General features: G+C 35.8%; 1 protein-coding gene and 1 long non-coding RNA gene across 3 annotated transcripts in view; one reads left to right on the top strand and one right to left on the bottom strand.

The window, feature by feature from the left end:
• Window positions 1-8,148, bottom strand: part of LOC135687119 (cartilage oligomeric matrix protein) — a 38,941-nt gene extending 30,793 nt beyond the window's left edge. Inside the window, exon 1 of one of the 2 annotated variants that reach the window (XM_065203593.2) lies at window positions 8,069-8,148. The gene's annotated coding sequence lies outside the window, so the exon portion shown is untranslated. Of the gene's footprint in view, window positions 1-4,322; window positions 4,836-8,068 lie in introns of those variants that run through there. The other variant, XM_065203595.2, reaches the window with a different exon arrangement.
• Window positions 1-26,991, top strand: LOC135687132 (uncharacterized). Its single transcript, XR_010516155.2, has 5 exons — window positions 1-106; window positions 2,656-2,723; window positions 4,382-4,463; window positions 6,175-6,317; window positions 25,378-26,991. It is a non-coding gene; the product is annotated as an uncharacterized LOC135687132 (long non-coding RNA).
• The last annotated feature ends 556 nt before the right edge of the window (window positions 26,992-27,547 follow it).

Raw genomic sequence — 27,547 nt, forward strand, 5'->3', positions numbered from 1 at the left:
CAGCAACAACATAAGTCGCAACAACAGCAACAGTTAATGCTTCCCAGGCCACGTGAGCGATGTTTTCATTTTCAAACAAGTCGCAAGTATACGAAGTACCCATGTTGTGAGTAGCCATTTTATTTAAAGTTATTTAGTATTTATTAAAACCGTTCCTTGTCAAGAAGCATAGCAGACTGTTGCTAAACAGTATTATGCAACCCAGCTATACATTACATTGTGTCGCTTAAAAATAATCTTAGGCTCAAAATAAAAAAAATTAAGAATGTTGAAGCTCAGCAAAAATTCAGTATTCTTGTAAGATAAAAGTGTGTAGGTATATATGCTGTACATTGCAGCTCTCTCTGTCTCCCAAGCAGTGTGAACCCATTTTGTACAGTATTTTGATGGGTATTAAGTCACTAAAGAACGTAATGCTTAAAGGTGTAATCAGAACCTAGGGTCCTGTGTGAAGCAGATTTATGAAAATATTTTTCTTCTTATGTGGAATCTTTTGAACTCCCGACATTTTTAGCAAAACAACAAATTGACTCAAAAACAATTGGATAACAAACAAGTCCTTCTAATGCCAAGTCCTTGAAATGATAGCTTATATTTGTTGACACAATTTTTAACAGATATTTTATTCATTTTGTTAAAAGCACATGGGAAAATTTTATATGGTGTATAGAATGTTAGAGAAAAGGGATCATTTTCAATCTTGCAAATGAGCGTATGTTCTCTTTACTCAACACCTTGCACCTACTGGAACAAAGGTAAAATTAGACAGGCCAATTGGAAAAGGAAGCCGAAATAAGGACAATAATTACCACAGTTACACTTTTAAATTCAAAATTGTAGAGATTGTAGAAAGTTGCAAAAAAATGCTTTCTATTATTGAAACCCTTTTATTGTTTGATCTTTCAAGGGAACATACAAAACAATCAGGATTTATTACTAAGGTTTCCGATTAGCCTGTTGTTTTCTTATTTTGCATCACCAACCATCTAGAGAGTGAAAAGGAAAATAGTTTTGAGCTTAGTAGCACAACGCCTGTTTTAGCTTAAGTAATCCTTTTTGGGTTTAAATTGGTTTTAGATATTAAATATCTGCTTTCTTATCATTGGGTATGAATCTAAAATTAGAAATGTTAAGCTTCGAGAAAGTGTCATATTTTGCTCTAAATTTGAGCACTGTTTTTCTGTTTGGAGTGTAAATGATAACATCTATTTTTGTAAAAATTGGAGTCTGAACAGCTGGAAATATTCCCTCATCATTAATTTGCACTGAAATACAGTCATTTCGAAAATTTATTTCCAAAACCCAAAAAGTTGCTTACCAACCCTTTAGGAATCTTTTCAATTGGCAACATTTGTTTAAAACAAGTCAAGTGTCTCTAATCCTCCTTGAGGCTTCTTTGGTTAGGGTTTACTCTGTGATGAAAAATATTGAAGGAGGGACTGCTTCAATTCATGTAAGTTCCAGTCAGCCAATAAATTTTGAACAATGTTATGGGTCACTCTCTTACCAAATACTGTAAATAGCTCCATACTTGTAAGAGACTCATAATACCAAATTCGTTTGAGCTTCTCATCTTTTTATGTTTTAATAACTAATCATCTTAAATCTTCTTTCTTGATTTTGGCTCACATGGTCTCTAGATATGCTTCTGTTGTCCAGAGAAAGCTAGCAACCAGGGAAGGCAACTTGAAAGTTCAAATAAAGTGCTGTACCTGAAACTTCACTTTATATTGCCTTTTGGTGGGGGAGTTTTGCTTTTTTTAAGATGTAACATTTCTCTCAAATCAAATGTAATTTTTCTATAATTTTGCATTTTTCATCAGAAAATATCACCATTCCTTGCAAGAATAGGTAACAAGTGTCATTCACCTTTAGGAAGCCGTTTTGGCTATGGGTTGAAGGGAGAATCACTACATGTAAATCTTGTACATTTATGTTGCAGTTAATTAGTTTTTTGAAACACTTCTGTGATACCTCTAAAAACAGGAGTATAAAAAGTTTTCAAAATTATCTGAATATCCCTAGAAATCCTTTCATTTTGGTGTCAATCCCATACCCTTTTTGCATAATCACTACAAGCAATATTTAATGAAAAGTGCAAGGGGAGAGCTTGTGCATCAGAAGCAGATAGAAACTAATTTATTGGTATAAGTGAAGCAACCATGGATAAACAAAGTTTTCTGTTAAAAGGGCAGCTTCAGCGGTCTCTGAGGTAGTTGTAGGAATAAATATCTTCGAGAAGTCTTTTCAGAACAAATTTATAGTTCTAAGTTTAGTTACAACAGATGTAGATGTTTAGTTACAAACTGTTAATTGACCAATGCCAGAAGCCAATTTTGACACATGTTTAGTACTTAAAACGAATATATGAAGAGTAGGGGTTTTCTTGTTGAGGGCTTTGGAGTGAGACCACAGGAGGACTCTGTAACTTTTTCATCCTACTGATTGTTGCATTCATGTCTTACATTCAGAGTGCCAGGGGAACTAACTCGTGTAAATAGCGTACGAAATTTCCACCTAAGCAAAATGATTCTAGGGATTTTCAGATAGAGCAATAAGATTTCCACCAAAAGTGTAAGAGATTTCCATGGACTACTGATTTTCCCCTCACTCATTACAAATATCCCCTGGAAATAATGTTTTCTGCTATCTTAGATTTACATCGAATGGAAACCTACCTATTGAACCAATGGCAATTTAATCAGTTTTCGATTCCGTGAAAGGTGAGATTTCAACGTTTTTGGACGGTGTTATCTTTATTTAATCAAATTTATTTGCAGTAGAATCTATTTTAAAGACAGTGTCAATACATGACCCTCCTATTGACTCTCTTCACAATCAACCAATATTTTCCAACCCAGTTAATTTGAAACAAAATCGATGGTTTTGTCTGGAAGTTAAACATGTTTCCTTGTGAGATTTAGTGTGCTAATTCTTCACTTGATTCCGTATCACGTAAGATAAGTTATAATTTGTTAATTTCGTTCCTTTGCCATTACTACTGAAACAAACCCAGCGTTACAGCCATCAGCTTTCAATTGAACCTAAGATATTTCGCTAATTGGCAATGACTTTTAAAGAAATCAAAAGATGCAGACATGTCATCTTTAATAAATCTTGGTTTAAGATCAGTTTTGCTCAAAAGCCAGATAATCGAAGTTTTTTTTGCTTGAAAAGAATCTTCTTCAAAAAAGTGAAGAACCTTTTTAGTTGGGAGATGGGAGATGATGTAAGAATTATAATTGTAATTTCGCTCAGACCTCCTTTCAGCAATGGGAGGAAATTTTTAAATTAGGTGATGTAACTATGACTACCAGACATAGAGACACCTCTTGAAAAACCCAATTCAGGGTTGTCTCATAACACTACCCAAACTCTTGGGTGGCGTCTGGTCCAAAGAACAAGTGAATTATACTATTTACTTTTTCAGGAGATTGGGTTTAGGTTTAAAAAGGTCATAAAAACATGGAGACTAAAGTTCCTCTTCTAGATTAGACTTGACCTGAAACCGTATCCTAAGCGGAAAGAAAACCAAGTAATACCCCAATATATGCAGCCTCAATCGAGGACTGGGTTAGGTATGGCCGATGAAAATTTTAAATTTGCGAACGGATCACTAGAAAAATTACAGTTATTTGATAAAAAGTAGCCATACCATTAAGTGGTATTTCATGATGCTCTTTCAATTAATTTGATCTAAATTAAAAAATTGTAGAGATAAATCTTTCTAACATTATCAATTGAAAACACTATACGATGTGTTTGATAAAGAAGAGTCATATTTGCCAAAGAGACACGTCATTGTCATGTGTGATCAAGACTGCATGCTATTTGCCATGGAAGAAGATTTAAAGAATCACTTTGAATAGTTTGCAATTTATTTGACCAAACTTCAAAAGTCAAATGGCTTCAATCAAAATCCAACCCCCTGACCATGAACACGATCTTTCATTCAATTGAAAACTTAAATATTTACTTCAGTGCTTTCTCATCTTTTGGATTTAGTGGTATATTATATTCCTAGTGTAACAAAAGTGTTCAAAATGCGGAAATCTAGCGTGAGTGTGTTACCTATCTGAACCAGGAAGCCTTCGATTTTTGTTTCGCCTTATTTGTGCATTGCCTTTATTTTGAAAGAATCAAATAATTGTAAATTATTCACTATAAAATGAAAAAGTTAATCTGAAATGGAGACGGCAAGTTGACAAAGACCCGTGGATTAGTTATCAAAATTTGATGCCTAAATGAGAGCTTGAAAAAATGTTTTCATCTTAACGAAGTTTAAGACAGAGTCCATGATTTTTAAAACAAAATTAACTTACGTTTGTTTAACCACTGAGACGACAGGCATCTATTTATTTCACCAATTCTGCAATTTCAGGTAACAGAGAGCGTGGATACATGTCATGAATATCTTCTTACTTTGTCGATTGAGCAGACCATCAGCGGATTGGAATGAGAAGGTCAGAAATGTTAAGGTCCTCGTTTTACCTTACCGAAAAAGGATACTATACAACTGTTGAAAATGTCAGTTATGAATCAACAAACCCGGGCAATAGATGACATTACTCGATTGGAAAGCTTACACACAAGAAGGCGTGGATGGGTTTTTGTTTCATGTTTCAAGGTTTATATATAGAAATACGATGTCATGCTTTGAAGTTCTCAGCCATCTGTCATATGCAGCTCCCTATTTGGAAGTTAATAGAAGAAACAGATACATTCATGCATATTCATTCTCCGTTACTGTTAACTACTGTGGTTGATTTTTCCTGCAGACGGAACTGTTTGTCATTCTTTAAAGGACTTCAGTTATTAATTTTCCTTCTTATCGACCTAATCTGTGTACAAAAATCCACTATCCGAAAACCGTTCGATTTCTAAGTCATGCTTATTGCTCGCCCTACCTTTATTATTTGGTGACGTCATTTCTATGCGCTTGGCTAGGGCAAGGCAATTTTGATAATAAGCCTTTTAATTGTATTATCTTTCTCTGCCTGAACGTCACATAACCTGATCCATCTGATACAATTAGATAGTGTTTCAATCACACTTTGTCGCATATGCTTGTGCCAGGATTAAAAGTGAATCACGTTTTGAAAAATAACCAATAGAATGCCTTTGTATCAGTTTCTTAACCAATATCTGAATCACCTTTGAATCATGATAAAACACTATTCGAGTAAGTGGTTACACCCAAACGTTTGTTACACCAGTGTCTGAACCACTGTTTCATGGCTGTGGAGCTAACTTTTTTTATTGTTTGTTTTTTCTCGAGTATCCGAAGGTTTTAGATCTCTCTGTCAAAGAACCACATCTCATGATTCGTAGAAATTGATTTTGAGCCCCTTAAAAACTGAAACTTGCTACCCTTGTTTGACCATTAACAGCTTTATCCTTATTCTCATTAATTTATGTGTACAAAGAAAACCCAGAATTCTGACAGGTTTCCAAATTTATCTTTTATTGTTGTGGACCCAGGAGTGATAGTTTCCTTTTCATATTCTAAGATTAGACATACATGTTGACTCGTTAAGCAAAGTTTTATACATAATCGTTCTCTTGCTAGTTTAAGCCATTTATATTTAGGAATGATATATCTCCTAAGCAATTCAAATGATCGCCAATATAGAGATTGTTAATGGAAGATTTTTTTATGAAAATGCCAGACATAACTGCGTTTGTCTTTTCCAACTCAACAAATCCCTTGTTTGTAATCCAAATAACACAAGCTGATCTTTATTTGTACCTTGTCCTTCATTTTGTGCCTGTTGCAAGACATCTATCAACATGCTCATTGCCCAAGTTGTCCCACCTCTCGAAAACAAAACCACTAATTACCCTCACCTATGGTCACTTTCGACACAGCATTGATTATTTTTTTAGAGACATGCTCGTTGGATGGACCATTTTGGACCTTTTGCACCGATAGTAATGAATCCTTGTACAATGTAAAGCCCACGTTTCAACGCTTTTAAATAGTGTACAATGAATGTTCTCAAGCACTTTGTGCCAAATGGTTTAGATGGTTTTAATCGCTTTATAAGCATTTTTGTCGATCAACCAAATGGAAACTTCTTGAAATGATACTGATCGCGAAACCCAAATCACAACAAGCCAGCATTTGTGTTTTTTCCTTTGTTTAGATTACTAAAGCCTCTTCTCTTTTTATAGATTGGAGATAGCTCAACTCGCGCTTAAAAAGCAAAATCATAGGGTATGAAGCATAGGACTGGATGGTTTCAAAACAGCAATGCATTGTGGGTTAAATAGCAGTGCTGATGGACAAAGAAAACAGCAATGATCGTGAACGATAGGTAAGTAGTATATTGAAAAAGTCACTCTGGTAATGTTAGGTGTGCCAGTGAAGATCACGTTTGGTAACACTTAAAAGAGAGATTCATCTTGAGTTCTGAGCTGCGACAGATTGGAAGTAAAAGTCGAGATCAACTGAACCTACATACAATATCTCGTTAGACACCTTTTTACACATCATCAGGCACACAGTTACCGATTTACAGGGTCGTTGGGGTGCAACGCCCCCCAAACATTTCTGTGTCCTTCGGTAAATTTTGCTTTGATTCCATAAAAAGCATTTTTTGGCTACTCGGTAAAAGCAGAATGATTCGGAAAGGTTGCTTTATATATCTTCCTAACTCCTTTATCTAAAAGTAAAAAATGCATTCTCCAGGCACCTGAAGGCTGCGGCTCCAAAATGCTGAAATTATCTAGCACCCCTCCCCCAATCCTTGCCGCTAAAATTCCTCCCTGCACATCTTCCATTAGTTCAGTGCAGTAGACTTGGTAGTCAATTCGTGACACCGAACAACATAAATCGGGAAAGCAATTTTCGATAAATAATTGAGAAGTTCGAGCTTTAAGTACTGCGACAATATGATAGCAAAATTCAAAGGACGTGCGTTTTCAGTACATTTACCAAGGAAAGGTTCGCAATTATATGCATGAGACATTGAAACTATGTAAGCGCGGGAAATTAATTATTACAAGTGTGCGACCCTTTTTTCAAACTCCGTAGGTTGACTGGTATTGGTTTTCTATTGACCAGAACTTTCCACCCTCCTCTTTAGACATCTTTTCATCACAACTAGGTTAATCTTATGTGTTAACATGTATGTTAACATAGGTATTTGTTTACATGTACGTATTAAACTTGGTACATTCAAAGGCTATATAAAGAGACCCACCTCTTTCTTTCCATTTCCTAGTCAATGCCAAAATAATGTTTCACAAGGTGGATTTTGAAGTAGTTCCAAGCATGTTTAACTTCACTTCCATTTTCAAGAAATTTCCAGGACTTAAACCCAGAAAACGTTGTAGGTGCACCACTTTTTAAAGTGCATGTGACAAAACGTTTGAATAAAAGAATATGCAGGTATACTCGTACACTTAATTATATCTGCGCGGTGGTTTAGTACATTTCGAGGACCCTCTAGAAATTTGCAGGTTGTATCTCAGCAGGTTCTCAGGGGCTGTAGAGCTTGCAATCGCAATGAAAACTGTCCATCCTATATGAATGTTATATAATAAAGGACTTTTTGTACATTATTGATCATAGGACCTATCTAATAACAAGAAACAGTGCTATTTGTTAACTGAATTCTGTTTTAATGTCATTCTCAAATTTATTCTTTGTTAATGAAACTTGCAATTTCATTCTAAAAAAATCGATGATTTCGGGACAACCTTGTCCAATTTAAACAAACAAATTTTTGACCATTCAACCGCGTAGAAATTTGATACAAAATCGGCCATACATTTCAGATCTACAACACCAAGACAAAGAGTCCTGTATAACTTTCGCTTAAGAAAATGGGATTTATGTGCTCCTACTTTTTCTGTCTAGGGAAATTAAGGTTTCCACTCGAGCTAAAATATCTTATACACCGGTAAAATTCTACCAGAGAAACTCGTTAAGTTTTATGATTTTTCACATATCCGTTGCAAAGATCATTAACCAATGGTATTGTATCGGCTGGTTTCACCTTTGGCATATTATAATACCTTTTAAGTCCCAACGTAAATCCTTGAATCAAAGGCACGTGCATACCTGTTCTGCTTGCATCGGCATTAGGCTCCCGTTCTGCAGTGTACGTCCGATTTGTATGAAGGCCAATGTGATCTAAAAAAGTGTAGCAAGGACTCAACCAAGAAATATCAGTGAAGAAAACAGCAGCCGAACATATTAAGACGGTGTTTACAGGATTAAAATCTTATAGGTGGTGTGGGCGTCTTCACTGCAAAGATGAAGACGAAATCCGATTTGCAAGTTTATTCCTCAATCGATTATACGGCTTTATAGAGGAAGGAGCAATGTCTGATTACGTAGAGATTTTGCATGGCTTGATAGCCTCAGAACGTGAGTTTAGGGAGAGTTTAATCAAAATGTTCCTCGTCATCCACGGTGTCACGACAACATCATCATTACCAACATTATGATGATCATCATTACCACCTCTATAACCATCATTAATCATTATAATCACAATAATAACTGTAATCACTGTTATCAACATGTAATCACTATAATCACTATCATCATTGATTTTGATAACGATTGTCATGAACATCGCGTTGTTAATCATGATCACTATAATCATCATCAAAATCGCGATCATAGTCAAATCGTGATTATCTTTATCGTCGTGAACGTAATCATCATTTTGATCATCATGATCATTTCCATATCATCCCTACCAAATGCATCATAAAATAGTTGCTTAGTGTTTGCTTCTGTACAGATCATGGTGTCGAATTTTCAGTGAAGGTATAAAAGGAGAATTTTTAGGGAAATTTCACTTTAAATCGTCATCCTAGTTTGTTTGAATGATGCAATATTCGATGCGTCGTCGATTGTTCCTGTTTTAACATTGCAGCCTCATCAGTTATAGAAACAAGAAACGTAAGAAGATCCATAACTTAACACATAGCCAAAAGAGCTCCATATAGCTACTTTGATAGATTTTCTCCATCCTCCTACGATTAGGGATATCCCAGACCAATACAGAATTTATTAAAAAATTTCAATCATTGTTTCTCTTCAAATCGTTTTTGTTTTGCTCTTTTTTCCTAATAGTTGCTCTATTTTTGGCTTTAAGGTTAATATATTTAATTACAAAATCAAGCTCAAGTCGCGCTATCATGTTACTTAAGAAACAGATCCCCTTAATTACACCGTCTTGTTTTTGACATGATGTTTCGAAACCATTAGAGGAATGTCAGGTTCAGCCGGATATAAGAATACATTTTGACTTCTTTTAATTTACTAAAGCCGTACATTCTTGGTGTTATTGTCTGGCTAACCGTTTTTGGCCTGCTTTTTTTCTAATTCCTGGAAGGAATCTACTCACTGCTATTGCTTTTAACATATAGCGTTTGTTTTCAATAGGACTAAAAAATGTTGAAAGGCAGAAGGTACCTCCCTGGATAATCGCACGAAAATGTCCGGTAAAACAATAGCAAAAGGCATAAATTTGGCACTTTTCAAAAGATGGTCAATGTTAGCTTCTCTTATATTTTAAGTATGTTTTTCCAGGGCCTCCCGATGAAAGGGTGCTGGAAGCATGGCCCCTCCAATTTTTGCAAAAATATAGAGCTTTTTTCAAAACCTTTTGTTATGATTGTTTTTTTCCCTTGGCCTCCCCCCCCCCCCCCCCCCCTCTTTCCAATCTGCACCGAAGCCCATGTTTACGAGTGCTCTCTTTTTTTCATTTCATAGCTTAAAGTGTCTATGCAGCGAAATTTTATGTCCTGCTTTTTTTAAGAGTTATATTTTCCTATCTTTTCCGATACGTTTGACACCAAAATTGTCATAATTTGACCAGCAAAAGTGTGTTTAATCAGAGTTTGAAAATAGGTAGTACTTGCGAAAATCAAGGCTAGTTTGTGACGTCACCGTGATGAGTCGGGTCGACAGCAATCAGGAAACTGCGGTTGTACAGAATAGGTTTTAGTGAGGGAGACATGCAGAAAAATTGTGCAAATTGTGATACAAGGACCGATACAAGGATTTCAGAAAACACCAAGTTTGATACGCTGAAAAAGATGTGATATAGACCCAAATCATATCTTGCCCTTAAGATCTATTTTTAGACTAGGGTACTCCGGTCAAGACCCCTAATTGTACCTTTGGTCATAAACAGAGAACGCCAGGTCATAGAACGTTGAAATTCACAATATAAAGGCAGTATAACGAGCCGAAAAAAATGTAAAATAAACCCAAATCATATGATGCCCCCTAAATTCTATTTTTAGACTGGGGTACTCTGGTCCAGACCCCTGGCAACAAACGGAGAACGCCAGGTCATAGAAACTTGGAATTCTCGTTATAAAGGCGGCTTGACATTCAGAAAAAGATTGGATATCGAACCAAATCATACCTTGCCCCTAAGTTCTATTTTTAGACTGGGGTACTCTGATTCAGACCTCTAATTCTACCATTGGAAATTCTCAATATAAAGGCAGTTTGATAGGGTGAGAAAGATGTGATATAGTACCTATTCATATCTTGCACTCTAAAAATAGAACAAGGGGAGCAATTTTCAGTCGGGGTCCATATCCTATCTTTATAAGCGTATCAAACTGCCCCTTGTTGACAAGTTTCATGCTACTCTACCAAAGTGAGACTGAGATACGATAATACCGTCAATAAAAGTCTAGGGCAAAGTACCCCAGTCTAAAAATAGAACAAGGGGGAAATTTTCAGTCGGGGTCCATATCCTGTCTTTTTCAGCGTGTTAAACTTTAAATTATTGCAAAGTTTCATGCTAGTATCACACTTTGCACAATTCGACCTAATAAGTGATTTAACAGGCCTGACTAAATAGTTTCGCCTCGACTCAGCACTGTGACGTCACAGCGGGAAATAAAATTTCGCAACGCAACTGCAAAATATGCATACTTTGACATTCAATAAAAAAAGAACCATTCAACTTATCGGAATACTGTTTTTTGTATAAGAACAAGGGCGAAGGATTCTATAGATTTCTTCTAAAATATTGGAATGGTAAATTTCGCTGCATAGGCACTTTAAGTCCACTTTTTGTCTCTTCAAATGTTGGTGCACAGCCAATTTCCTCCGTGTTTGTTAGAGACAGCATTGACTCTTACAGAAGGGCACTCAATCTGTGAACTGAATTTGACAAGAATATTTTGCAGTGACCCCTACGCAGCTGAGATTTCTATTGATGTTTCAGTGTCTGCTTTTTTAATTAGTTTTACATTAGCCGTATAATCTTTAGGACTTATAATCGCTACTTTAATTGACGTGTTATTAAGTTGTTTGTACATTTCAATTCTTCATTCAGCAATCCCTATGTAGCCTCGAAAGGGGTTAAGACTCATCGAGGTCATGGAAGGGCGATGACGCAGGTTCACGTTAGATCGAGGCTCAAGGCTAATTAAACCAGAAAGGAAATACTATTTTCTTTTAAAGAGTCAAGAGTTTGTTCCCTTCATTTAATTCAGTGGATCATATTTATTCACGATATTCATTCAGTACCTCTATGAAAGTAAATTACAGTAAAAAGTTACAGTTTCTAACGTATTAAATCAAAAATACTTTGCCCTAAGAATATCAATAAAATTGCCCTAAAAATTGATCTTCCATGGATTTCTGCATCTAATGTCAGTTAGCTCAAAAGGTGATTTTTAAGCTTTTGTGTGAATCTTACCATTCGCTGTCTCTAATTGGTTGCGGGATACTATTCCAAGCTTTTGGACCTGTGTAAAAGAAACTTCTTTTGGTGTGTTCTAATTTCAGTCTTTGTACACGGAGACCCTTGCTGTTCCTCGTGTTGTATTTTGGTATGGCAGACCTTTTTATGAACTTATTTTGTAGGCTATATAACGGGTTATGCTCGAAACATCGTTTATTCATTTGATCAATTTTTTTCCTTGTACTATTTACTTACATTCATCGCTGTTATAGCATTATATTGTACCGCACGCAATCTAGGATAATTATAGATTTGTTTTGTAGGTTTTCAGGACAAAGCTGGTTGACAATTTTGTAGGTCATTATTGCTCGGTCAAAGGTCATCAGTTGATTTACTTCACCCATTCCATACCCATAGCCAGACCCTATATACTTACATTTGTTTTAAAGGTTCTCTGATGGGTATAAGAAATTATTCAAATTATTCATTGGCACAAAAGATTGATAGAAGATTTCTTATTGACGGAAAATAAAAAAGTAGAAAACGAAAAAAAAGCTCTGCTTCTAAGCTTCTAAGTCAAAAGCGGAGTGCTAAGTAGACTTTTTTATCAATAAAAAACGGAAGCGGGACCCTCAAATTCCTTTCTCATTGGTGAGATCCTTTTCTTGGAAGGTGCTGCCAAACTTAAATATACAATTAGAAAACATGCCTAACGAAATAGTTTCTTTTTGAACTGCAACATTCTATAAAACATTAGCTATTTTTGGACACTATCTTTGAACAATGTCTAAAAATTTATCAATGTTAATTAAGTGAACCAGAACAAGAGCAAGGACAAATTAAGAAATGACAACATAGAAAAAATTAAATAAAAATTATTGAAATAAAAATATAGAAATATGGGTGAATGATATGAAAGAGCAAAGAACTTTATCATGAACTAACATATTCTTTTTACGCTAATGGAAAGGAAAGATAAGAAGAACGCTCAAATAAGACTACACTTCGTGTATGTTTGGGGATGCTACATAGAAAAGAACAGATAGACAAAATTGTTATAGAAATGTATTTTTAGAATATTTGAATACCGATTACATAACCCAGAAAGAGCAACTGATAACACTGGATGTAAAAAATCAGTTGAGGGTGTAGCAGGGGTTTTAGCTGAGAAATCTTTTTCCGCAAATTATTTCTACGAAATTAATAGTTATCCAAAAAGTTGTCACGCCGAAACTTTTTTTTAAGAACCACGCATGCGCAATGTATATTGGCTAAAGAAAATGCTACAATCTTTAAACATTGAGTGTCTGCAAAATTTTTGAAAACAGTCGTTCTTTCAAACTCAAAGGACCACCAGTTCAAAAACATCGTCGTCCATCAAAAATTTTTTAAATTTGAAGTTTCTCGTAAGTTTAACAACGATCTTAACAACTATGTGTTAATCTATAACCTGGTGTGCTTTTGCTTTAAACATCTAAAAAACTGCTCAACATTTGTCCGAAAAATTGATCAACATTTCACCAAAGTCTATTTTCCAAAATTTAATCCACTAAAAATTTCTATACTTAAATGTACGACGGATTGGAATCGTTTTGATTTTAGGAATTTGGGGCCCCGGTTTCTATTCGAGAAAATACGGTAACTGAGTGTCTTTTCTACAAGTGTCTTTGCCCACGGATTTCTGTTGTTTCGGGCTGGTCCATATATTTAAGAACCAAAACCAAATTACAATGATCTCAACTGGCCTTACCCTTGCCACTTTGTAACATGTTTCCCTGATTTTCAAAAAATAGAGCCAATTCATAGCATTTTCAAGGTCATGAGGTCATAATTTAAAAATTCAACAAAGAGAGTTTTATCTGAAAAAATCGTAGCCATTCTATTGCGGCATGGATTGCGCGAAAATGAAATCTTTCCAAGTTCAGAGAATTTTAGTTTCATTGGCAGTCTGAATTAAGCATCTACAGTCATCAAATCGTATGAAAGATTTTTTAAAAGTTACAACCATTTGCTGCATTAGTGAAAATTATTCTTTGAAGTAATATGGCTCTTGGCAAAATTAGTGCAAAAATGGCACATCTAACAACTTCTTTCAACTGACATTCCAAGGGATTTAAAGGCAGAAACCCTTTAAAGTAGGGGGAGGGGACAAGGATCTTGTAAAACAATTAGATGTTCTTTGCAAGGCTGTTGCTCAGATGCTACTATAGTCACATGCTTGTGCACTCGGTAAAACAACTTGCAAGATTGGTTTGAGGAAGATCTTCTAGAATAAAACCTGCACCTATTCAAGCGCCCCCTCCCCCTCGAGTACTCACAATCTACCTAAACCCTCTAAGCAAGCTATGTTTACGTGAGAGTTCTTAACATGTGACTCCCATCTAAGAGTATAACGTCTATTCGCTAAAAGATTTTCTCAACTTGGTTTCCAAGCAATCTTCCGATTTGGAAAAACATTGGCAAAATGTTTCTAACCCTAGCAAACCTTTAAAGAAAAACTTTACAAAAGGAAGACCAGGGTTGGCTGGTGATCTCACTCTCCCATCTCCACCCTTCAGGCACTGCAGAGAAGAGGACACGGGGGCAATAACCCCCTAGTTTTTCCGAAAATGCAAAGGATTAAGAAGTTAACCATAAGTAAAATCTCATTTTACTCGGCTTTAGCCTCCAAATTTTTGGCCCTCACCCCCACTTTTCTCATCGCTCCGTGGTGCCTGCCCCTACATACAAGACAGTTTTGGTGACAGAACAAGTTCATTAATGAAGCTTACATTTTTTATATTTTTTGTGGCTCGAGTGCTCTTAACGAGTGTTATGATATTTTGAAATTGATTTTTCTACAACTATTTAAAGTCTTTCTAAGACCAGCAAATAACAGTTATGCACGAACATTTTAGAAGCACGGTTGGTTTGCTGATAAAATTTGCTCTGTTTTTGTTCAGAAAAATTTGTTCAGAAAAAAACACCACTTTTTTCTCTTCATATTTTCATCTGAGGATAATCTTGTTCGTGGGTTGTTCTAACATTTATGGAAAACTGAGTCAAATAGGAAAATAATTCATTTGAAAAATTCATCAAAGTTTGGATACGAGAGGATTTTTGCAGAAATTGTGTTTTCCATTGCATTGAAAGCTAATGCGTGAATAAAAGAAAACGCCTGTGCAAGAGCAGTCTACTGGGAAGGATTCTAATATCTTGACTTCCTGAGTGCATGCAGGCACCGCGCAGCCATTGGGCTAGCAGGGGCTATAGCCCCTCCATTTTTTGCGATGTACCGATATGCAATATACCCTATTTAATCTATTGAATAAGCAAGGCTACCCCCTTTCATTCATGACAACATTCTTTTTCTAAGTACATCAAGAATTGAGCCTGTTTTTCAGGTTTTTTTACAAGTTGGTCCTTTATCTTAAATAGTTATTTTTGCAGGGCTTTATTTTTTGAGTATTGTGCAGTCCTTGTTTATGGGGTGCCATGGTTTTTAGCATTTTTTTAAAGGAAAGATTTGATCGTGTCATATGAAAATCGGTGCCTGTTCGACTAAAGATTCAATGCTCATGGGTGGTAATATTTCCAATTATTCGGCTGTTTGATGTAAGTAATTCCATAGTTTCGTTACTACCAATGGTTATGGAAACCAGAGAGCATGTCATACCAGATGATCTTTCACCATCTTAGAAACTTTCAATCTCATTACCTTCAAAGGGTTTTTTAATCATTAGCCAGAGCAAACAACGATGTATATCTTAGAAACACAATTATTAAGACTTAATCTTGCACAGGCGTTTTCTTTTAATCACGCATTAGCTTTTAATGCAATGGAAAACACAATCTGTACAAGAATCCTCTCGTATCCAAACTTTGATGAATTTTTCAAATGAATTCTTCTTTTATTTGTCCGACGATATACGGCTGATGAATATGGAGTCGATTTTTCGTTTATCAGTTAATAATGATTTTTTTCTAATCTTGATATCCTTATTGTTTTTATCTTCACAATCTTCAGCCAAAAGTCAATGTATTTTGGGCTTTAGCATCTTTTCTGTTTTCAGCGTTTCATTAAAGCTGCTCTTCGCATTGCAAAATTTTCAGTGTTTAACCTCTCAAAATTTAACAAAATGTAGAACGATAAGACTATCATTTAAACACAAGACTATGCTCAAAGTGTAGCAAATTGTTACGCGCTGAATTTTAGATGGATTTTAAGTCTTGGGAAGGCTAGATAAAGTTGCATCTGATTTGAGCTAAAGGAGAAATACTCTTTTTTAAAGGAACACACTTTATCAGAACAACCAGACTCGGTTTTTCACAAATGCTAGAGCAACCCACGAACAGGATCATCCTCAGATGAAATAGGAAGAGAAAAAAGTCATTTTTTTCAAAAATGACCTCGTATTAACAAAGCAGAACAGATTTTATAAGCTGATCAACGGTGCTTCTAAAACGTTCGTTAATAGCTGATATATTCACTTGTTTTAGTAACAGTTTATTTAGGTGTAGCCAAATAACTTTTAATCAGAGCAACATTAATCAGAGCACTTGAGCCACAAATTATTCAAAAAATATTCACATCAAGCCAACAATATAAAACAATGTAAGCTTTGTAGAAGAACTTGTCCTGTCGCCAGCACTGTCTTGTATGTAGGGGCAGGCACCGCGGAGCGTTGAGAATAGTGGGGGTGGGGGCCAAAAAAAGTGAGGGGCTAAAGCCGAAGAAAGAGACTTTGCTGGTGGTTAACGTCTTAATTTTTTTATATTTCAGCAAAAATTGGGGGCTATTGCCCCCTAGCCCATCTTCTCTGCAGTGCCTGAAAGGTGGAGACGGGAGAGTGAGATCACCAGCCAACCTTGTTCTTACTTTTGTAAAGATTTTTTTAAAGGTTTGCTAGGGTTAGAAACATTTTGCCAATTTTTTTATAAATCGGAAGATTGCTTGGAAACCAAGTGGAGGAAATCTTTTAGCGAATGGGACGTTACACTCTTAGATGGAAGTCACATGTTAAGAACTCTGACGTAAACAAAGCTTGCTTAGAGGGTTTAGGTAGATTGTAAGTACTCGAGGGGGAGGGGGCGCTTGAAAAGTTGCAGGTTTTATTCTAAAAGATCTTCCTCGAACCAACCTTGTAATTTGTTTTACCAAGTGTAGAAGCATATCACCATAGTTGCATCTGAGCAACAGCCGTGCAAAACGTATGCAAAAAATTTCTGTTGAAACGTATCTTAGAGAGGAAAATGTTTCATGAAAGATATATATGTTATAGTAGAAAACTGAGGTTTATCGTAAAACCATCGACTGGTTCCCTTATATTAGTTAGCATTCAGGCGGGGGAGTGAATATGGGGTTGTCTCAAGCAGATTGAACAGTCCAGTTCGTCGAATTGCCTCTTGGGTCTTTGATACTCAAACACGATTTGAATTAGGTTTGAATGTGTCGCTCAGTCATACAGGTACTAAATAAAGAGTATCTAAGGACAGCTTATTTTCCTCACTACCAAAACAATGCACAATTGCTGGAATTCCATTGGATTGAATTATTTCACAAAATCTTTGTCCCTCCCCCTACTTTACAGGGTTTCTGCCTGTAAATCCCTGGCAATGTCAGTTGAAAGAAATTATTAGATGTGCCATTTTTGCACTAATTTTGCCAAGAGCCATATTACTTCAAAGAATAATTTTTACTAATGCAGCAAATGGTTGTAACTTTTAAAAAATTTCTTCATCTGATATGATGACTGTAGATGCTTAATTCAGACTGCCAATGAAACTAAAATTCTTTGAACTTGGAAAGATTTTCTTTTCGCACAATCTATACCGCAGTAGAAAGGCTACGGTTTTTCCAGATAAAAATCTGTTTGTTGAATCTTTAAATTATGACCTCATGACCTCGAAAATGTTATGAATTGGCTATATTTATTAAAAAAAAGGGAAACACGTTACGAAGTGGTAAGGATATGGCCAGTTGAGCCCAGGATTTCCCCTAACAAATCATTGCAATTTGGTTTTGGTTCTTAAATATATGAACCAGCCCGAAACAACAGAAATCCGTGGGCACAAACACTTTTAGAAAATACACTCAATTACCGTATTTTCTCGAATAGAAACCGGGGCCCCAAACTCCTCAAATTAAAACGATCCCTATTAGTCGTACATTTAAATACAGAAAATTTCAGCGGATTAAATTTTGGAAAAAAGACTTGCAGAAATGTTGATCAGTTTTTCAGACAAATGTTGAGCAGTCTTTTAGATGTTTAAAGCAAAACCACACAAGGTTATAGATCAACACATATTTGTTAAGATCGTTATTGAACTTTCGAGACACTTGAAGAATCTCTGAGCACTGAAAATGCGACAATGTTAAGAAACTTTAGTATCTCACTGGCTCAAATTCTAAGTTTCATTCAAAAACAATTCTGTTTAAACCAACCACCTCAATCAAAGTCTCCATCCAAGGTCGAAATTTCTAAAATACATAGGAAAGGAAAGAAAAATCGATAGGTTTCTAGTGTCAATTCATGTGTTTTGCCAGTTGTTTTAAAGTATATATGCCGAAATTTCTTAGAAATTTATATCGTCAAAAAGGGTTTTCTTGCAAAGCTCGACGTCACGAGAAACTTTCTGTCGGAGCTAGACGATGATGTTTTTGAACTGCTAGTCCTTTAAGTTTGGAAGAACGTTAAAATGTTAGCAACAACTCAAATGTTTAGCCTTAGTTTTAGCCAATATAAATTGCGCATGCGTGGTTCGTACAAAAAGTTTCGGCGTGACAACCTTTCGGGTAACTATTAATTTCGTAGAAATAATTTGCGGAAAAAGATTTCTCAGCTAAAACCCCTGCTACACCCTTAACTAATTTTTTACATTCAGTGTTATCAGTTGCGCTTTATGTGTTATGTAATCAGTATTCAAATATTCTAAAAATACATTTCTATAACAACTTTACTAAAAAGAGAAGAATTTGAGGGTCCCGTATTTATTGAGACAAAATCTACTTAGCACGCTCCTTTTGACTTTAAAGGGGTATAGACAATTTCTTTATATCGTTTTCCCATTTTTTGCATATAAGCTCAAAACGTCTGTATACCCCTAGCGCAGTGCGTACAATTAATTCAGTGGGGCCGTAGAAGGGGGCTCGATCAAATGAAGGGAGATTTTTGGGGGCTCAGCCCCCCTCAGCAATTTAGTATCCATTTGGTTCAGTGACTTTCTCTTTTTCAACATATGAATTAACCCTTAACTTTTTTTATTTTCTACCAATAAGCAATTTTCTATCAATCTTTTGTGTCTATGAATAGTTTGAATGATTTTATGTACCCAACAGAGAACCTTTAATACAAATGCGAGTGTATGGGGTCTGGCTATGGGTGTGGTCATGGGTGTGGCTTCTTGAAAATTTCTACAGACAGCCCCCTCTTTAACGTTTCAGGGCAGCAACTGTGCCTTAATGAGTCTTCCATTTATGCAACTACTCTGTGGGCGAAACAAATCTGATAGGTCGACTTCCCAAGCATTAGAAATATCCTTAGTAGCATTTTCAATTAGTTTGTTGTAAATCTTATATGACTGCGAAGACTATCGTATTACTTTTTGATAGCATCAAGCTAAAATATTCCTTCCGTTTCATTATATTCTTACCAAAGGCCTTAACCATTTTCAATCTGCTGCAATTTGTATTACAACGAAGAGTAATCTACTTTTCTGGAATGCTATTTAGTAACAATCGACGGACTTGCCTGTGTGGTCTTTACCAATCTCTTGCTCAGGTCGTCGCGAAATTTGATTTTCAAATTAAATTCACAATGGCCCGTGCAAATGCTGCATTACTCTGAATCGTATCAACCCAGTTAAAAGAACCTGCATATCATTATCCCTCTTTACAATTTCCATGCTGAAAATTGGATTTCCTGCAATTAGCTAAATGCACTGACTAGGCTTAGTTACAGCTGCGAGCTCTCTACTGTATTACAAATGGCCTTGCCTGGCCTACATCCTATCCTACGGGGGTCAGTTTCCAAAATATTGCGCATAAAGTGAAGTTTGTTTGAGAGTACGGTTTATTCGAATTTTTATGTCCCATTTCAACGTCCCTAATTTTTTAAATGATCATACTTTTTAGTGCCCTCCATTCAAAAACCAATAGTTTTATTCACGCCCCGGGCGTTAAATATAGTATATTTTGCTTTGCCTTGGTGAAAGGCATTTTTGGTAGAGAGTAGTAATAAAATCATCGTTTATCTTCTTGTCTTCTTTACCTAAAAGTTTGCATTTCCAAATTAAATGGAAAATGGAGAGTTAGGAGAAATTACAATGTGGGAAGCCTGGAAGCTGGTGAATGTGTCCTTGATCGCCTGTGGCTCCACTGAAACACAGGTTTGACCTTGGTCGATTTTTTACTTTGGTTGATCCCATTTCAGCCTTCAGCACACTTCTTTAAAATTTTGCGTGACCTGTTGCACCTTTGCACATCACGCATCCTGCAGTTTTTGATTGCTCTACTTTCTTATTGTTTATGGAAATGAAATCAGTCGGACATGGATTTTGGTAATTTACTCCCTGATAGTTATAAAAATATGCTGAGTTCCGTTTTACATTAAAGAATGGTGGAGGTGTAGAGAAACGTCCATAGTTATGTTTATATACGTTTAGAAGTTATCAATGACTTAAGACTAGGGCTCGAAAGTCAAATGGCCATTTAATGTAAGTATATCATTTTATCGCCATTATTTGAAACTGAGCTTAAGAAAAAAGCCCAAAAACAGTGCCAAACTAATAATTGTGCTCGTAGTGGTTCTAAGCCAATGTTTTGTTCACACGCCCATCAAACAGTCATTTAAATTGGAAACGCCCTTTTTTGAACTCAATAGAATGTATTTCTATAGCAATTTGCTGAGTTCTTGCATTTCATATAGAATTCTTTGCTAAAACTCATTGTTAATTTAGAATTTGCCGTTTATAAATCCTGATGTTTAGCTGCACTTGGATGCGCCACTGCATCATGAAAAAACAGGATATTCTACATCTAGAGAAGGCAGAACATCCAACGCGATTGACAAAAATTTGAGGTTCTTCTATTCCAGTTGTTTTATTATTAGTCGCTAAATTTCGCCCCTCTTCTTAACTTTACCCTTCCTTAAAGTTCTGTAGCCTAATACTGAATGTCGGCAGCTGTTGTGAAAAATTGCTCCCTGCTTTAGAAAAAGAAAACTGACCAAAACTTAAAAGAATCAAAGTATTTTAGGGCCTGTTTATATGAGCAAAATTATCCCACCTTCCAGCATATGGGCTGGGAGGTAAGATCTAACCTTCGTAAGCTTTGTAATTTTGACATGGGAAACAATTTATCCGGGGCATATGAGATCCTGCTCTCAGCCTGCCGGATCTCACCTGTTGGCATCAAATTTTTCCCATATAAACGCTCAACTGGCTGGAAGGTGGGATGAAATTAGTACTTGTGCGAAAGCGCAGATTCACTTCTTTCAAGAAAAAGGCGACAAACGAAGGAGTTAAGTCCATGAGTGTTAAGTCTTTTCGTTGGAACAATGATCCGCCATTTGTTAAATTGCTTGAATGAATACAAGTCCAAGCTCGGGTACCAAGGATCATGAAATTCATTCTTGGAAACTCTGAAATTTTTCTTCCATAACTCTTCCGTTGCCTGCTCATTGATCATGTTTTGCCACCATGAATCGGTACGTCCAGGCTTGACCCAAACCGTCCTTTCTTTCGCTTTAATCTCTTTAGTTTTCTTGCCTTCAATTTATGGAGGTAGAAGTTTTCTTGCCAAGGATATTCTCATTCCCATGCCTGAAGGACAGCTGGGAGTTGGGATAAAAAAGAAGCAATGTGCTGGAAGGTGGAATAAAATTTGCATGTAAACATGCGGTGATTTTATCCTACTTGCCAGCCCATATGCTGGAAGGTGGGATAAATTTGCTCATATAAACAGGCCCTTAGAAGCATGCAAGAAGATGTCACTCATGGGCGGTTATTGGATGGGGATGTCATGAATCAGTTTTTATGGCCTTAAGTTTACTTGAACATTGAGAAGACCCTAATGATAATATCAATCTTTGTTTAAAAAGTAGCCCATTTTAATACACCTTCTCCACTTTCGGCTTTCTTTAAAACACTTCAAACTTTTTTGTACTAATTTTGGTAGTTCAGTATAGGATCCCCCCTCCCCACAATTCTTTTTTTTTGGATACAATTTTTCATTTTGATTGTGTTTGTATTTCAGATTCAATAAAGATATTCAGTTTAAAAACCTATCAGTGCTTTGATGGTAAAATCGTTTTTTGTTAAAATATTTCACCTTTAATCGCTGATTACGGCCGAATCTCTTATAATAGATTTAATTTCATGTCTTTATAAAACCCAAATCACAAAACTAACATTTTGGTTCTTGACTCCGAGGCTGAAGTAAAAAATTCAGTACCAAAAAGTTTGAAGTATTTTTCAAAACGAGGATGTAAGTTGAATTGATTTATTCAGCTAATGCTTGATTGTAACTGTTCGAGAGATAAATCATGCCCGACTTCCAGACATGCACTAGCCCCCGTTTCAGGGTCATTGCACATGCGCATTATCACTCGAAGCCCTGGCGGGAAGTTCAAGAGTTGTGTGGTCCCAGAAAAGGCGGGTTTCCACTTTATTCGCTCTGATCGTGCGACTGAGCGAATGCACATGGGGCATACCCAAATTGAAGTACCTCATTCGCTGCGAATGCGCGACCATTCGCTGAGTAGTTCAACTCAGTTGAACTACTGGGCGACTGGTCGCGTTCGCCGATTCGCTGACTTGTTGATTCGATTTCGCTAAGTCGCGCGACCAGAGCGAATCAAGTGGAAACCGGCCTAAAGAACAGATGTGCCAATGCTGTTATTGATGCCCATGTGCTATGGCCCTGCAACACTGATTGGTTTAAGACGGTATTGTTTCGAAACAAAGGACTGAGGGTTGCGTGTCCCGAACAAGTAAGAGGTAAAATCACAGTCAGATAGAGCTGATGTGAAAATTTACAACCCTGAAATTTGGAACAAGAGAATAGAAAGAATTGTTGACCATGCTAGAAAGTTTTACATATTTGGCAGACTGATATACAGAGAAAAAACTAAAGATTCTGGAAAATAAAAATAAGAAATACTGGAAAAGTCTGCATTATCAGAGGTCTAATTATTTGGACTTGAAAATCAAGCGAGTTGAAATTTTAAGGCTATTGGAATTTCCTCGCTCGACGAGTCAAAAATATGCAAGGTTTTTAAGGTACATCTCTTTTTTTAACAAATGATAACATCGGTCTAATTTATCTCTCTATCAAGGCCACAGTTAGATTCAAGTTTACATTCTATCTTGCTGTTTAAATAGTTTTTGTTATTATCTTTGTAGTCCCATTACCGAAAGAGCAGATTTATTCTTTAACATTAAAATTTCAAATTTTAACGGTACCACGGATCTAAAATGACTGATAAAAGCTTACAAGATATTCAATTTTGGCAGCAAAATTTAGTGTAGCGTATGATGATATGAGTTGGAAAATAGATGCTAGAACAAGGATTTTTTTCGCCGCGACTTAAGCTACAAGCACCTTTTATTACTTTGGAAAAAAGGGGCGGTCGATGGAGTAAATCCGTAGAAAATGGGAGGAACCAAAGCAAGATTACGCAGTCTTGTTTTACTGCCCAACCTTAAGGACAGCTGCATTTGCTGTAAGCTTACGGAGAGGGTCGAGGGCATCTTTCAATGAGTCGAAATGTTCTACTTAAAATAACACTCTAAGACTTGCGTTCTAGAAGCAAATCATTCAGCAGCAATTTTGTATACCTTTGATGGAAATCCTACTGTTTTATCTGAGAATTCCTTTATATCCTTTAGTTTTGGTAGAAATTCGATTTCCTTGCTTCGTATGCGATTTGCAAGAGTGAATAGCCTCCTTGTTTTGCTCTTCAGAAGGGCCTCTTCTTTTGAACGGTACTCTGTTTTCCTCATTTCTTCTTTTAACTCTCTAAAAATCCTTGCTTCTTCGATATAGTTAACAATCCATCTTGTTCGATATTTTGGCGTTCTTTTTGCTTATTTGCAAACATTCTTCGCCTCTTATTGAGGAGGGGGAACAAGAGTGGGGGCTATCCCTCATCCCATAGGATTAGTTCCACTCAGCAGCGGCGCCAAGGGGTGATGTGGCTGTGATAATTCTCCCTACCCACTCTTGTCAAAACGTGTTTCACGTATTTCTTCTAAAATTTTATAAAAAGAGGTAGGTCGTATTTTCTTAAGATTTGCCTATTTTGGCCTAGGTATTCTCAAGTAAGTACATCTGGTATACGTAAGGTATTGAAATGAGGCAATCTGATGTAATTGGCAGGCATTTTTTTAGGAGTTATAGTTTTTATAAGAAAAGTAAATCTGATGTAATTTTGTCAATATTTCGGCACTGTATTTCTTCGTTACTTTCCCTTCACACGAAGGTGTTATGTTTTAATATCGTGATGGTGAATGCATCAAGTGAACTTTATGTTTATGATGATCAAGGGTATCTGCTTGGAAATGCTTTTGGGTTAAAAGCAGTGTTAATATGAGATGTTTGATAAGCGTTCGATTCCGGTCTGACATGCTTCACTATTTATTCTTATTAATATTGATGATACCGTTACTTTCATATCAGTCCGAAGAAGTAATCAGGACCTGCAGGGGTAAAATTTGTAGGCTGGGGGGTGCTAGAGAATAGTACAGTCTTAACAAATCAAGGAGGATAGTGCGGGTCCTTTTGATTAGAAAAACTGTCAACAAGACTTTTGAAAAAAATATATCCAGATTTTTTCGCACTTCCCATCTTACCCCAAACCTACCCATTTCCCCCCCCCCCCCCAGTAGAGCCTAGTAAAACTGGAAATCTGAAACCTGTTTAATGGATAATTTACTTTCAGGTATAGCATGAGTATATCTTATCAACAATATTCCACACAGCAGGGATTTACAAAAAACTCATTTTTAAAGCTATCCTTCAAAATTTGTAGACGTAAAATTTCAAATGAACTTATGATGAAGAGTCAAAACGAACTCTGTCAATTGTCAGTTGCAAGACATTGAGCAAATTTTCAATTATTACTTTAACTTTCTGTTCCCTATTTTGTTATTATCCAATGTTCTACACTTTACTGAGTATGATACAAAAAGTTGTATTTTATTATAGGTTCCACTTGTACGCGCCATTTCAAAGTTTTTCAAACGATAAGCTTGCATGAAATATACAAAAAGCTGACATCTTTCCCCCTTCTGGCTCCTTCAGATTAATTTTCTGAATTAGAAGGCTGAATTTGGCTTGTATTATGTCCTTGGCAAAGTCTTGAATAAATAATAATAATAATAATAATAATAATAATAATAATAATAATAATAATAATAATAATAATAATAATAATAATAATAATAATAATAATAATAATAATAATAATAGAAATATTTATACCGGGTAAAACCTTTTTAAACAGGTAATAACTGATCTTGCAGACTATTTACACCCCCCCCAAGCACTTCATCAAACTGCTCCGAAGGCCCTTGTAGATATACTTGTAAGCAGCAAAAATGTAGTGGGAAACTAAAACAGTTTAATATTTCAAGGTTTTTTCAGGGGCCAAACGTGATTACGTGAATGAAATTCATTGCAAAGTTAATTATAAAAATAATCAAAAACCTTTCTTTTCTGTAGGTCCGAATTGATGTGCTCGACGACCATGGTGCCAGTATTCCAAAGACCTGATGCCTTTTGATGTCTGTGAAGATTGTGGGATTGCTTCTTTGAAAAGAAAACATTATTTGTGATACATGTATCGATATTCGAGTGTCAAAAATGAGATTGCTTGGATAAAGTAATTCGAAGGCAAAGTTCTGAGAGGTTGAAGATTACAGGACCCTGAGTCACGCCTCAGCACTGAATGGCTTTCGTTTTGGTATAATCTGATATTATTGTGGCTAATAAGTTGCATCGCATAATAGTTGCTAAAAGCCAACAACATACGTAGTATTCGACGTATAAACTTACCTGACAATTATTTAATTTGTTCTCTCAGCAATTTCCAGCATTTTCGAGCTCCTTTATTGACCGTGACTAGAGTTGTTTGCTGTGAGAGGGTCTTCGAAGGCATTGATCCCAGGCATTGATGCCTCTTTGGCCTATTGTTTGAATTGCACGGGGAAATGAAAAGTTTTTAAGCATTCCTTTTCAAATGATTCAACCAAGGAATGGGGCAGGGGGCTCAGCCTTTTCTGTGTATGAGCAAATTAGGGCATGCGATATTCAAAAGATATTGCTTTGTGGAACTCAGTCCAAAAACAGATTTCTTAGGGACTTATCCGTTTTTAAGAGGTTTCTTAATTCAATCTCAATTTACTTTGACTTGCACTACTTATCCTTTGTCATATCCAAGGTTTCAAATATTTGTTTCCATTACAATAAAAATGGTGTATCTTTTGTCATCTCAATGTTGCTAAATTTTAATATGGTATAGTCCTGCGTCGATTTGCCCCTACCATGGAAGTAAGAAATAGCTAAGAAATCCTCACCCTTGAATAAGTTGCCAATTGTTGCCTTTTGATCAGTATCATGATATTAGTCCATGATAAGTCACATATTCAGCGGTAAATGATAAGATAAACCAGGTATTTTTACAATTTTTTAGATAAAGTAAACTGGTAAATGAGGTGACCTGGAAAAGAGTGAAAAAGCATTGAAAACGAGCTTTTTCGTGGCAACCTTCATATGATTTTTATTAGCCCCCATTAAATTTCCTTATCAAAAAACGTCCCAATTTAATAGGCAATTTAATCACTTAGAGATGTAAGATTGTACCCCCTGAACAACAAAGGTTCAGAAGTGCAAAGAAGAGTTAGGGACTGCAGAATTTTTTTTTGGGGGGGGGGGGGTGCTGTGGGGCAGCATTGATTGCTTGGCTAGTAATTAAGAACATTAAGAACTTGGCTAGTAATAAAATTTTCTCCAGATAATTGTATCGTCCAATCTTTTTTTACGAAGAAATTGATTATTTTTTTACGAAAAATATCTGATTTTTTAATAGCTTAAACCTTTTAATAGTTTTATCTTTCCATATTAATTATCTAGTAATTTTAGAATCTTAAAAACTATCTGTTTCTTCAAAGCCATGTTTGTGTCTAGCCTGTCTCTCGATCATCTTGCTAAAATCTTCATATTTATTCTGTGAAATTATAAGATTTAGATATCTTCATTTAATACACCAGAAAATGTATTTTAAAATTGATATTTTAGAAAGCTTTAAGCGAACAGCATATTGTATCAAAAATATTAAAAATTATGTCAAAATATTTTATTCATATTATTGAATGAATTTTTAGTTGTTTCTTTTTTATTTTGATCTCTAATGATATATGTATTAACTAAAATAAAGGAATTTGTTACTCTTTTTCTAGTTTTAAATTACTTTGAAGTATCAAGTACATCTGCTATTTACGGTGCATGCAAAAAATTGCTATTTGAACAAAGCCCGGAGCTAACAGTGTGCTATTTGAAGACCTTAAATACAGAAAATAGAAGTAGTATTGCGCAATGTGAAATGTTGAAGATAATACCATGTAAAAATGAATTAAGAAACTAAACACAGTCAATGTTGTACTTTTTGCTACATTTTAGCAGAAGGATGAACTGAAACGCTCAAATTTGCTTGTTTTAAAAGTGCAGTTGGTAGCTTTAGCAAAATCAGAGTGCATTGGCCCCCGCAAAGTAATAAAATGGCCAGATTTTATGGCCTACAGTTAAAAACTCAGTTTCTGTAGTTAAAGGCTCAGTTTGGATGCAAAAAACAAGGTAGGCCTTTAAGTTAAGAGATTACAAAGAAATAAATTGA

Source organism: Rhopilema esculentum, chromosome 20 (assembly GCF_057945365.1).
Source record: "Rhopilema esculentum isolate cy_ngs chromosome 20, ASM5794536v1, whole genome shotgun sequence".
Taxonomy (NCBI): Eukaryota; Metazoa; Cnidaria; class Scyphozoa; order Rhizostomeae; family Rhizostomatidae; genus Rhopilema; species Rhopilema esculentum.